At 33.2% G+C, this 11,568-nt stretch overlaps 1 long non-coding RNA gene across 1 annotated transcript; it reads right to left on the bottom strand.

Annotated features, from left to right (window-relative positions):
- Nucleotides 1-4,603: 4,603 nt before the first annotated feature.
- Nucleotides 4,604-7,590, bottom strand: LOC148306889 (uncharacterized). Its single transcript, XR_015837938.1, has 4 exons — nucleotides 7,477-7,590; nucleotides 7,145-7,319; nucleotides 5,859-5,967; nucleotides 4,604-5,039 (listed from the first exon to the last, which is right to left on the bottom strand). It is a non-coding gene; the product is annotated as an uncharacterized LOC148306889 (long non-coding RNA).
- Between the last annotated feature and the right edge of the window lie 3,978 nt (nucleotides 7,591-11,568).

Genomic DNA, 11,568 nt, shown 5'->3' with positions numbered 1-11,568 from the left:
CCTGGATTATTTAACCCTTTACAAAATTTCAAACCCTTTTTCTGAGAAAGGTCCCTAATTAGCACAGGTAGACAGATAGTTGAAAGTTCAAAAAATAGTCCTATCTCATTTATTAGTGAAGTTTCTTGAGTTCTGGTTGTTGTTTTGTTCAGAGAGGTTATATAGGTATCGTGTCTTGTGAAAAAAACTTAATTTATAATTTTAGTTCATAGAGTATATTTTTTTTTTTGTAAACACAAGTGTTTTTTTTGAAAAGGACGAAATGGGAAAAAGTAAAGACATTTCTGAGGAAAAAAAGTCTAGTGTTATAGTGCTACTGAAATTAGGAATACTATCTAATAGAGAAATTTCAAAAAAAGAAAACGTTTCTCGTCAAACAGTGGACAGAATTTCAAAATCAATAAAAAATCAGTCACCCGCCACCAGCAATCGGCGAAAGAACTGTCGTAGGATTAGAAAAACAACACCGAGGACTGATCGAAAAATCGTTCAAAGTGCCTTAGAAAACCGTAGTGCATCAGCAAAAACATTAAAAATAAAATTGGAAGAAGAGGGTATAAATATATCGGTATCAACACTGAGGCGACGTTTTTACGAAGTAAATCTGAAATGCAGGCGCCCTGTAAAAGTACCAAAATTGACACCACGAATGAAAGCAGATCGATTAAAATGGGCCAGGCTACATCGAAATTACTCGGTAGATGATTGGAAAAAGGTATTTATTTAAACTGAATTTTCAACATATCATTTTAGTAAATAAACTTATATATTTGAATTAAACTTAAATTTTCATTATTTTTCAGGTCATCTTTAGTGATGAGTGCCGGTTAGAAGCCGTGACAGAGAGCCGTCGATTCATCAGGAGAACACCAATGGAACGTTACAATGAGGCCTGTGTGGTAAAAGTTATCAAACACCCCCCTGCAACAATGATTTGGTCATGTATTATTAACAATTTACCTGGGCCGTTGTTTTTCGTGGAAGGAACAATGAACCAAAATTCTTATAAGCAGGTCCTCGAACGAATTTTATTGCCCTTCTACCACACTCGACCCAACAGAAGGTCCATACACCTTCATGCAGGATGGGGCACCTTGCCACCGGGCTAAATCAATAATAAAATTTTTGTCTAACAAAAATCTGCCTTTGCTCCCCTGGCCTGGAAATTCTCCGGACCTTAATCCTATAGAAAACGTATGGATCATGTTAAAAAATAAGGTATACTCATTTCCAAATCCGACAGTAGACTGTCTAAAAAAAAATATTCAAAAAATTTGGTCAGAAGACGAAGAAATAAAAAACATGATAAAACAGTGCATTTTAAGTATGCCAAAAAGAATTGAGGCAGTTATTTCTGCCAAAGGTGGAAATACTAAATACCAACTATATTTATATGAAAATATATGCATAATTTAAGCGTAATAAAGTGTTCATGTGTAAATAAAATTCAATGTTGTTTTATTCAAGGTTTTCTCTGAGTTATTCCTGTTTGAATTGAGAAATTGCGCGAAATTCTGCGTGGCCCTAATTCATTGAGTAGATACTGTATATACTTATATATATAGTCCATTGCAAAGTTGGCCGATATTAATTTTTGTTTGTAAACTAAACATGAGGTGTAATTCATCAAAAGTTGTCTTATAAAACAAAAAACTTAGAAGTCTGTATAGAAGGCATGGATTGATATGTCTACATTGTCATTTTCCTATGGCAGGGGTCTAGAAAGAAATAAAGATGTGTATCGATTGTTGCCACAGTAGCGCTCAACGACTTACTTCCGACAACTATTGAGTTCATTGCGTAACATGGGATTTCTTGGAAAGTTCTCTTCCTAACTAATGTATCTCAATATGGCTTTATGACAAGTATAATCTTACAACATCTTGAGTGTTCAATTCTTCTTACTTCCATATTCTTCTTCATCTATGTTGAGATGTCAAAAAAAATGTATAATCTAACGTTATATTGATTTTGAGGTAATTGCAACTCTCAGCCCACACCTAATACTAGTTGCGGGTTGAGAGAAACTCAACCAGCTAGGCGAAGTTCTCTGTTGTTATGTGCCACAGGTTGCAGCTCTTGGACTTCCTCAACCACCCCTTTCTGATAATATTGGCGATATCATCTGCCCTCGTGCTGGTTGATGATCACCATTCCCCCCCTCCAGTTCTTAGTCACCACTCCAGATATTTTCTTCTCCACCTACCATCCTCCATTCCGGATACATGCCCCACCCACTCCCATTTTCTTCGAGAATTTTTTTTACCTTTCTCATTCGATCTTCAGTAGAGTTGTCCGGCATGGGGCATTCTCATTAAATTTGGCAATTTTGTTTCTTGGGCTTGTTCGTTCTTGTGAAGTGTGTGTCAACATCGACCCCAAACAACTTCACCTTAGCCACTCTAAACTGAGCTCGTGTTAAGTGTTGGTTAACTGACTCAAGCCAGCGATTAAAATCATAATGACCTCAGGTCAGTTAAAGATTGCTAAAGTTTTCTGACGCGGCAAGATGAATCCAAAACATTGGCACGCCCCTAATTGCTGCATGTGCAACAAATTATTTGATCATTATATTAGCTATTGAATGATTAGAGATAATCGTAACTAAATGCCAAACGTATGGCTTTATCCGTTTTGAGGTGTGGGTTTTCTTTAACGCCACCCAATATAGACATTCCTAATAAAATTAGATGACATAATATAAATTACCAGTAAATGAAAACCATGAAAGTTTTATTAGTGGAATGCTCTTGACAAATTTGTGTCAATGTGACATGCAACCGTGAGTGATTAGTTGGTTGCATAACAACAAGTTCTGTCACAAAGTAATCGGATAACTCTTTTTGCAACAGCATTTTTCTTACAAATAATGCTTGATGTTAAAGACAAATAATAAATTTTGATTATAAACACATGGATTTTTGTTATTGTTTATTAAGTCAAATATGATGTATTTAATCCAGTTTCACTCTAAATAAGACCACTTTTGATAGCTTCATGTATCTGTAAAATATTTCTTTTTTAATTAAAGTTTTTATTTAGAGATTTTAATATATTTAGCTATATTTTTAATTGGGAATTGTGAGTAGGTAAACATTTAATATTAGAATTTGATGTTGTTACAATGTGACCCTTCACATGATGTGTACATCCCAAATACACTTGCTGCCAATTGCGAGGATTTATGTCAAATTTCTCCAGTTAAGGCGATAGATGGGTCGAAGGAGTTGTTAATATAATATAATCTAATATGTTTTAAAATGTGTTGTAAATCTGTTTTATTATAATACATATAACGGTAGTGGAAATGAGAACGAGATGGTATCCAGGAGATGAGATGTAGAATTTCAAACTATTTGTGTGATTAAAATTACAAGATAAAAAATAAGAATAAAAATATCTAAGGAAGCTACATATTTATCCAACTACATTCTAACAATTTTAAGGTATAAATGGCTTGCAGTTTTTTTAAATATCAGGTAAATTGTATGTATGTATATACTGCGGTTTCCCGATAGATGGCACTAGCTTTTGTATGTACACGTACTTTAATTTGGTAATGCAACCCTCATATCAACCTAATGGTGCATTGGGCACTGAATCTTATCGATGCAGTATTATCTTGATCGATAATTACATGAAGGGAAGGGGGCAATGTGTTCACTCCTGCGCTCCAAGGTGATATTAAAAAAATATGAGAATGAAAATCACTTATATTTATTTTGACCCTCCTGGGTATCGAACCCGGGACCTCTGGCACAGTAGTCAGAACATGATTATCATTTCCATACATCAATTCTCATTTCCACTTCTGATATCTATAATATGGATCAAAGAAATCCACAAAATAAATGTTGTGTGTTCTACAAATATAAGTAAATGTTTTATTGTAATATTTATGTGTTTAAATATATGTGTTGTTTTAAAACAATTAAACGTTTTTCTATTCCTTACAAACAAATCCTAATTACTGTTATTTCATCTTACAACACCAACAAACTGGCAACGGTGGAACAAATGAAGGCTCAACACCACTATCCATCAAGTTCTTCAATTAATTTAATTATACCATATCTGCTCCCTAGGTGGAGCATATGGAGTCCACAAACTGTCTCCAGGCTTTTCTGTCAGCTGCCAGTTCCCTTGCATCCTCCCAAGTCTTGAGAGAACTGCCGACGAATTGTCAGCAGTGGTCGTCCTGGGCGTCGCGAACCTGATGCCTTGTAAAAGAGGCAAGCTTGATTAAGGCTCTCAGGAGGCATGCAGAGTACATGGCCATACATAACATGGTTCTTACATAACTTTTTTTTTCGAAATTAACACGTCTTAGGGATCAATCTAATTTTTCCTTTGCAATTGATGAAACGGGAATTCTTACTCTTACAAAACTCTGCTATAACATGTTACAAAGCACTAAATAATTAGCAAAACATGACTACGATTATGATTACTGTCTACGATTACGAAATAATCGTTATATATTTACGGATAATGCATTTTCTAGAAATATATACGTCTAAAGACGTAGCTAGTTTCAAAATTAAACAATTGGTTTGGTGAATAAAAACACTTTTCCATGATAGTTTTACACATGTATATTTAACACAAGAATTTTAAAAATTAAAATATGTCTGACTTAGTGTTGCATCTACCGAATAAAAGTCAAGCCGGAATAAAAAAAATATTACAACAATATATTTCTAAGTTTAATATAAAGAATTAAATGACCTTTTTTATTCACTTCAATGAGAACATTTCGCATATTTTGTGTAAAACGTCGGAACTGTATTTTTGATTATTTTAAAGTTATGAAATAATGTTTAATTTTTAAATGTTATTGGTATAAAATAATAACTTTTAAGGAAGAGCACCACTTGGTGGCGATGCGAGGCCTTCCCAGCACAGCCGGTTCGAGCTTCAGGGACAGGAAGTGGACCGGCTACCACATACTGTGCTCATCTTGTGCCACACCCACATCTGTACAGTATCGGGAAGTTTACTGCACAAAACACAATTGCCCACATTATAACAGTCCGCATCTGAAATGTTAGCCAATGTACCTCATTGTTAGACCTACAGAGAAACAATTGTTTTAGCAAAACAAGTATCACCTGTTTTGTGTTTTATTGATTAATTAGCTGTTGACCAAAATCCTCATCATACATGGATGGGATCCATGTACTATGAGGAATCTAATTCCAAAATCAATTTCTGTTTTTAAACAATGGGCAGTGTTTATTAAATATGAAATTTCAAACTCCCACATGCTTTTTTTTATGGTTTAAATACTTTTCACGTATTGTCATGTGATTGTTTTCATACAGTGACCTTTTCTATGCTTAATATAGCAATGCATCAAGTACAAACAGACAAGCAAACAAACAAACAGACAGATATTTTTATATTTAAACAGATTATTTTGGTAGACATAAACAAACTGTAGAATGTTCCTTTGAAATTATGTAATATTGATTTGAGGATTTTTTGTTGTTGTTGTTTTTCCGACATCCGGAGCATGTGTAAGACGGAGGATATCGTGAGGTGGGGACGACAACGAAGGCGATACTGGAATGAACATACAAACAGAATGTCAGGAGACAGACTTCCACATATCGTCCTCCAAGGTAACCCTGAAGGACGCAGATCCCCAGGCAGACCTCCGAAAAGATGTAAGGACAGCTGGGAGTCAACATCCCAAGAACGACATGCGGAGGCACAAACAGATCCCTAGGATCTACAAAAAGGAGAAGAAGAATAATAATTTATCTTAGAAATAATTTAATATTCGGGCTTTTGAGCTGTTGTTGGTCAAGGTCCCACATTCATGACTAATAAAACGTAACTAGAGGTTATATCACCTTTTGTAGAAGTGCATTTTTCATGGATCCGCAACAGTCAAGGCAAGAAACTAAATTTCACCGCTGTCTGTACTTAGGGTACATTAATCATGCCAATTGATGGTACCTTCTGTAACAAAAATAGTATTTTTATTTTATTTTAAATAAATAAATGAATTTTTTAGGCCTTTCAGCTCCGTCCACAGTAAATTTAAATATTTAAAAAAAATGTGCATGTAGCACTGTACTCGGGATACAAGTGAAACTTCTTAAAAAATTAACAATAAGAGGGATTTAATATGAGACACAAAACGAGAAGCATCTCAAAACAAATACAACAATACAAAATTTATATGCAATATTCTGTTTACAATATTTTGAGTGTGTCTAAATACTTGTTCACAAATCTGGATTATCTCCAATTATTAAAAAAAAAATTGACATCTCATCAAAGATGAAAAAGAATATGGAAGTCTGGGCATTTACGGGGCTGACGACTGTCATTTCTGTTATATTTATGAACCAATCTCGAAACATGAAAAGAAGCTTTTTTTGAGCAGAAACTCTTTTATTAGTATGTAAGGTCCGAATCCTGGAATGTAAGCACATACATGAGAAACACTATTTTCATCTCACCAATAGATGTCTCTAGTAAAGTTCTAGTGATTCAAGACCAACGTTCTGAAATTGGTTCATATATATAGAACTTCCAAGAATTTGAGAAGTGTTGTCAATAACGGGTAGAATTGGTGAATGTTACATGTGTGTAAAGTGATCACTTAAACCAGTCTATGACGGTCGTCAGTCCCATAAATGTCCAGACTTCCATATTCTTCTTTATCTTTGATGAGATATCAAAAAATAATATAAACAATTAATATTTAAAATTTAGCAAAGGCAAGTTATGATGTAAGAGTACAAGACTCTCCACGGTTCCAGTAACCTGTTCCTTTTTTCTTCATAGTTACCTGATTCTGAAATTAAATGCTTGCTCTACACGGTGCTTGCAGGTGCGATAGTAAAATCATTACCATCTAATTTCATTTATACTACAAATCTAGTTTTATGATAAAAATAAAACATTAGTTTCTCTTGAAATACTGTTAATCTATTGTGGACCTGGTAGAACTTTTTTTGGAACCGGAAAGGGCTAATGTAGATAACGATAACTTTGAATAAAGAAAGCTTTTTGGTGTGTGTAACTATCATTCGTAAGGAGTTTATGGTTAAATAATTTTTAAGAAAACACAAGTTTGCAATTTTAGCAGAAAAATAATGGAAAATCCACAATTAACCTCCAAACTTACCAAACTCCAAAAGTACCATACCCAGCGTACAAGTTTTCTTCAGCCATCTTACCATCGTGGCTCTTTTTCAAAACGTCCGGAAAAGGCGGCATTTCGGGTCAGATTTGTTAACTCCAGGATTATGGTTTAAGTATATGCATACTTTTCCATCATTTCCTTGTAAATTCATCTTAATCTAGAACAACATAAATGAAACATAATAGAATCGCATATTTTGAAAACGACTTGCTTGATACAAAACGGAATTAGACTCCAACAAAGTTCTTTATTATCTATAATTCGTGATTTGAACTTAATAGTTTCCAAAAGTTTGCATTATAATCGTTTATTACCGTCCAGCCGCTTAACAATCTATTTAAATGTTTCAAATCCAGCCGGAATGACAGATTTTAACCAAATTTACAGCCTACACTCACTTTTAAATGGGACCAATTGTCAAATGTCAAACCAACTGTTGAACATACACAGTATTGCCAGATATCTAAATTGAAATACCTAGGCAGTCGAAAAAAAAAATTATTTACCTACTTAGATGAGTAATTAAAAACATCATATTAGTTATACTTCACTAGCAATGATCAAAGAAGACATTTATCAATATAAATAACTTCTGAATCTTGGAAAATATCATTGAAAAGTAATGATCTACTCAGCGATACTTGTACGGACTCTTTACAAGTATCGCTGAGTAGACTACATCTCAGGAAACTCAGCGCAAAGCAAAGGGTCCAAAACTCGGAACGCATTCGTAAAGGAAAAGTTTTGCATCCTGCTATTTATGAGCTTACAAGATTTCAATTGAAAATACAAAAATTGATTGAAAGAAATATTTCGCAAATAAATTATATTGGAATCTATTTGTCATAGTATGCTACATTGATTATTTTTAATTAAAAATTACTAATAAACCACTTAATGAGTTTAATTTTTATACCCGACTACTTTCGAAAACTTAAACAGATGTTTTAATCTACTGGTGAAAATTAAAACTAACGAGCAAAAAATATTTAGGGGTAGATATATATAGAGGTTGATGGGGTAATAAATATAGGGAAGGTGGGGGAACAAGATTTTTTGTAAAAGGAAATATAGATAATAATGGTGACGTACTGAACTCGGGTTAACGAACGCAGAATTGTAATCCTGAACACATAGAAGACAATGACGATATTACTTTTATTTTTACTGAACTCACACTACGTTTATACGTTTTCTGACCCACAAAATTTCATTCAAACAATTATTATGAAGCTCTTAGTTACCAAAAATTAATATTATTTTTCTTAAAACTTTTTTTTTAAATACTGTTTTAAAAAAAAAACTTATTATCGATTTTAACTGCCCGACCATAAAGGTTGACATAACCAATCCACAGTATTTTATTAATACTACTATAACTACTATACTATTGAATAGTTGTCGCCAGTTAAGACTGCAAATCTGTCATAGGGTGACCATGGTGTAAAAATATAAATTTACTACAATTTATTTTTAACATATTTACTCTAAGAATGGGCAATAATAACCTTCCGATCGTTAGTAATATTTTTTTTCTTTTACGTGAAAATCTCCTTCTTTTTAGCACTTATCCAACGAATCTGGAGTTTATGACCTGGAACGGTTCCTTTGTCTTTTTGGCATTATCTTTGCCATCACATTTTAATGTTGGCAATAGTGATCTGATTGTTCTGAAGGAAATATCAGAAGCTGCCGAAACATCCTCAACAATAAAACATTTCTGAAATAAAATCATACGTATTAGGAATAGTTAATTAGCAAAAAAAACCTACTGTACCACTACCATAATAGTTTATACAGGATATACCAACACGGTTTATTTAGAATAATGAAGAAAAAAAACACATTTTTACTCGATATTTATTTGAGCAACCACATTGAAAGATTTTCTCACTTGCAGGTTAGGGGTGTAAGTCTGTAGGAATACGTAGTTCAAATTTACATGTTGCTAATAATGTAAAGAAGTTAAGGGTAACAAAATGAAATTATTAGTAAAAATTAAAGTTGATATTGAATAATCACTAAAAACGATATTACTCCCAAACCTCAAATATCTCTGGATATGGATGGGAGATTACAATAGGAGATACAAGTAGAAGTTAGCACACCCCTACCTATTAAGGTAGGTATGTGTATACATACATATTAATGTTCAAAGGCGGACAATTTGAAATTCAACTATGTTGTCAACTCGAAATCATTTAAAATAGGACTTGAAAAATACACTGAAAAGAGAGCTCCTTGATCTTGACCACTGCATATAAATGTATATTGAGTAACATTAATTATAAATACAGTATTATCATAAAAGTCTGTATTATCGCATATCGTAAACATCTAAACTGTGAACACCCCAGTCCTTTGGCTTTAGTATGCCCTAGGGGTAGTAGGTTAATATTCCGATATATTGCTCGCGCAGCTAGGAAGAAGCGCGTGCGCCGCTACTCCTATCCAGCCCGAAAAAACCAACGGTTTTAGAACAAATATTTGGTCCCTTTCTAGGTAATTTAAATACAGTTCACTCTCAATCAATCATTACCGAGTTTTTACATTTATCAGTTTCGATTTTCGTACATAATTATTCGTAAAATTATTTTAAATTTATTTAAAAATAAACATCAAAAGTGCTGGATATTTTGGAAAGTTTAGTTTTTTCATACTAAATCGCATTTATTTGAAAGATTCAATAAATTTTACACCAATCAAAATATTGTATTTCATTAACCACTACTCTTTCACATATATCTGGTAGTAGATTAATCCCTTGTCGAAAAAACGCCTCGTCTTTTGAGGCAACCCAGGCATCGACCAAATTCTTAATATCTGAGTATGAACGAAAGTACTGCTCTTCTTAGGCATGCGTCATGATTCTGAACAATTGGTAGTCCGATTGAAGTCTAGTGAATAAGGGGAGTGCGGTAGAATCTCCCACATTGTGTAGGTATGTAGTTTTTGACCGCGATTGCGATGTGAGGTCGAGCGTTATTATGACCCTACTTAGGGATCTACTCTAAAAGTTTTATAGCCAATACCTACTCGTTAGTGGATTAACTCTGCGTTTAGAGTAACTTTAATTTCCTATAATTCCTAAATGGAAATTCTAGCCAAAAATACTCGCCTAAACTTAATTGACGATCAATTAAGATGCTCAGGCTTTATAAAAAAGGACGCCAAATTCGAAGGTTTGAAGTAGCCCGAGTCCTCTGTTGTAAAATGGACTGTACTTTCCGAAACACCTAATATATAAAATTACTAAATATTTTTTCATTCCACTCTTAATATTTTGTAGTTACATTAGTTTTTATTACTACATTTATGGATGTAGAGGAAAATTTAATGATAATGTTGACATTATAATGGAATTAATTTTATTCAGTAAATGAACATTTATTCTCAACATTTTCGCCATTGATATTTCTTAAGGTTGACGATCTGCGTCACGACGCAGCTCGATAGGTTTTCAGTTCCAACTTCATCTGAAAGTACTTCAGTAGGCAAAAAGGTTTCAGCGGGCGAGTGTGGTTATTATTCTAAAATAATTAATTAGTGTAAATGAACTGTCGTTTATGTGTGTATTTATTTTTTATAATAGAACTTTAATTGTATCTATCGTTACTTTATATTTTTGTAGTATTTTAAGCGTATGGTGTGTGTACATGTATAGGGAATGATCGCATAAATGAAATTAAACCCTGGTCGGCTTTAATTATTGGGCGATAATGAATTCACCTAAATTATGTGCGAAGCCTTCAGGTGGTTCTATAAAGATTCCAAATAGGCACCATAACATGGTGGAAGGAACGGCATCCACGGTAAGTCAAATAATATATTTAAATCACAATTTCATGTTTTCAATATAGACCCAAACTCAATTCTCTCAAAATATTAATACATAATATATTGCGTACACACGAGTACTTATTCATTTTTAAACACTGAAATTAATTATTCCTTTCAAGCAATAAAATATTAATGTTACTAAAATATAAAATAACTCGATTATGTAGTATTCAGTTGACATCGTTATTTTAATGCTTCGATCTTGAGTTTAAAAAGATCGTAAGAGTGAACAAAAATTTTTTTTTCCCACTTCATTTTAACCTTATTTTGTTAATTCCCACCATCGCCATCGGAATGGTGGGAATTATTTATCATTTCCACTTCACCATGGTACGAACTATTATGCATAGGTGGGCTAAGTGCTATAAGGCGCCGTATTTGTTTACATATATAGGCATGCAAACTAATTTTCCGCCAAGAAGGGAAGGGGCGATGCTCAGCAGGTGCATTTATTTTATTTTATTTTATTTGTATTTCATTTGTTCGGGAATAGTACAGCTTTACATTAAAAAAATATGCAATAAAAAATAGTTCCATTTATAATAATAAACATTACATTACAGTAA

The sequence above is a fragment of the Brachycentrus maculatus genome, unplaced genomic scaffold (assembly GCF_059751285.1).
Source record: "Brachycentrus maculatus isolate JH-2025_06_01 unplaced genomic scaffold, ASM5975128v1 h1tg000221l, whole genome shotgun sequence".
In the NCBI taxonomy this organism is placed as follows: Eukaryota; Metazoa; Arthropoda; class Insecta; order Trichoptera; family Brachycentridae; genus Brachycentrus; species Brachycentrus maculatus.
Note: the sequence above shows the minus strand (reverse complement) of the source record. Positions and strands in the feature narration are given on the sequence as shown.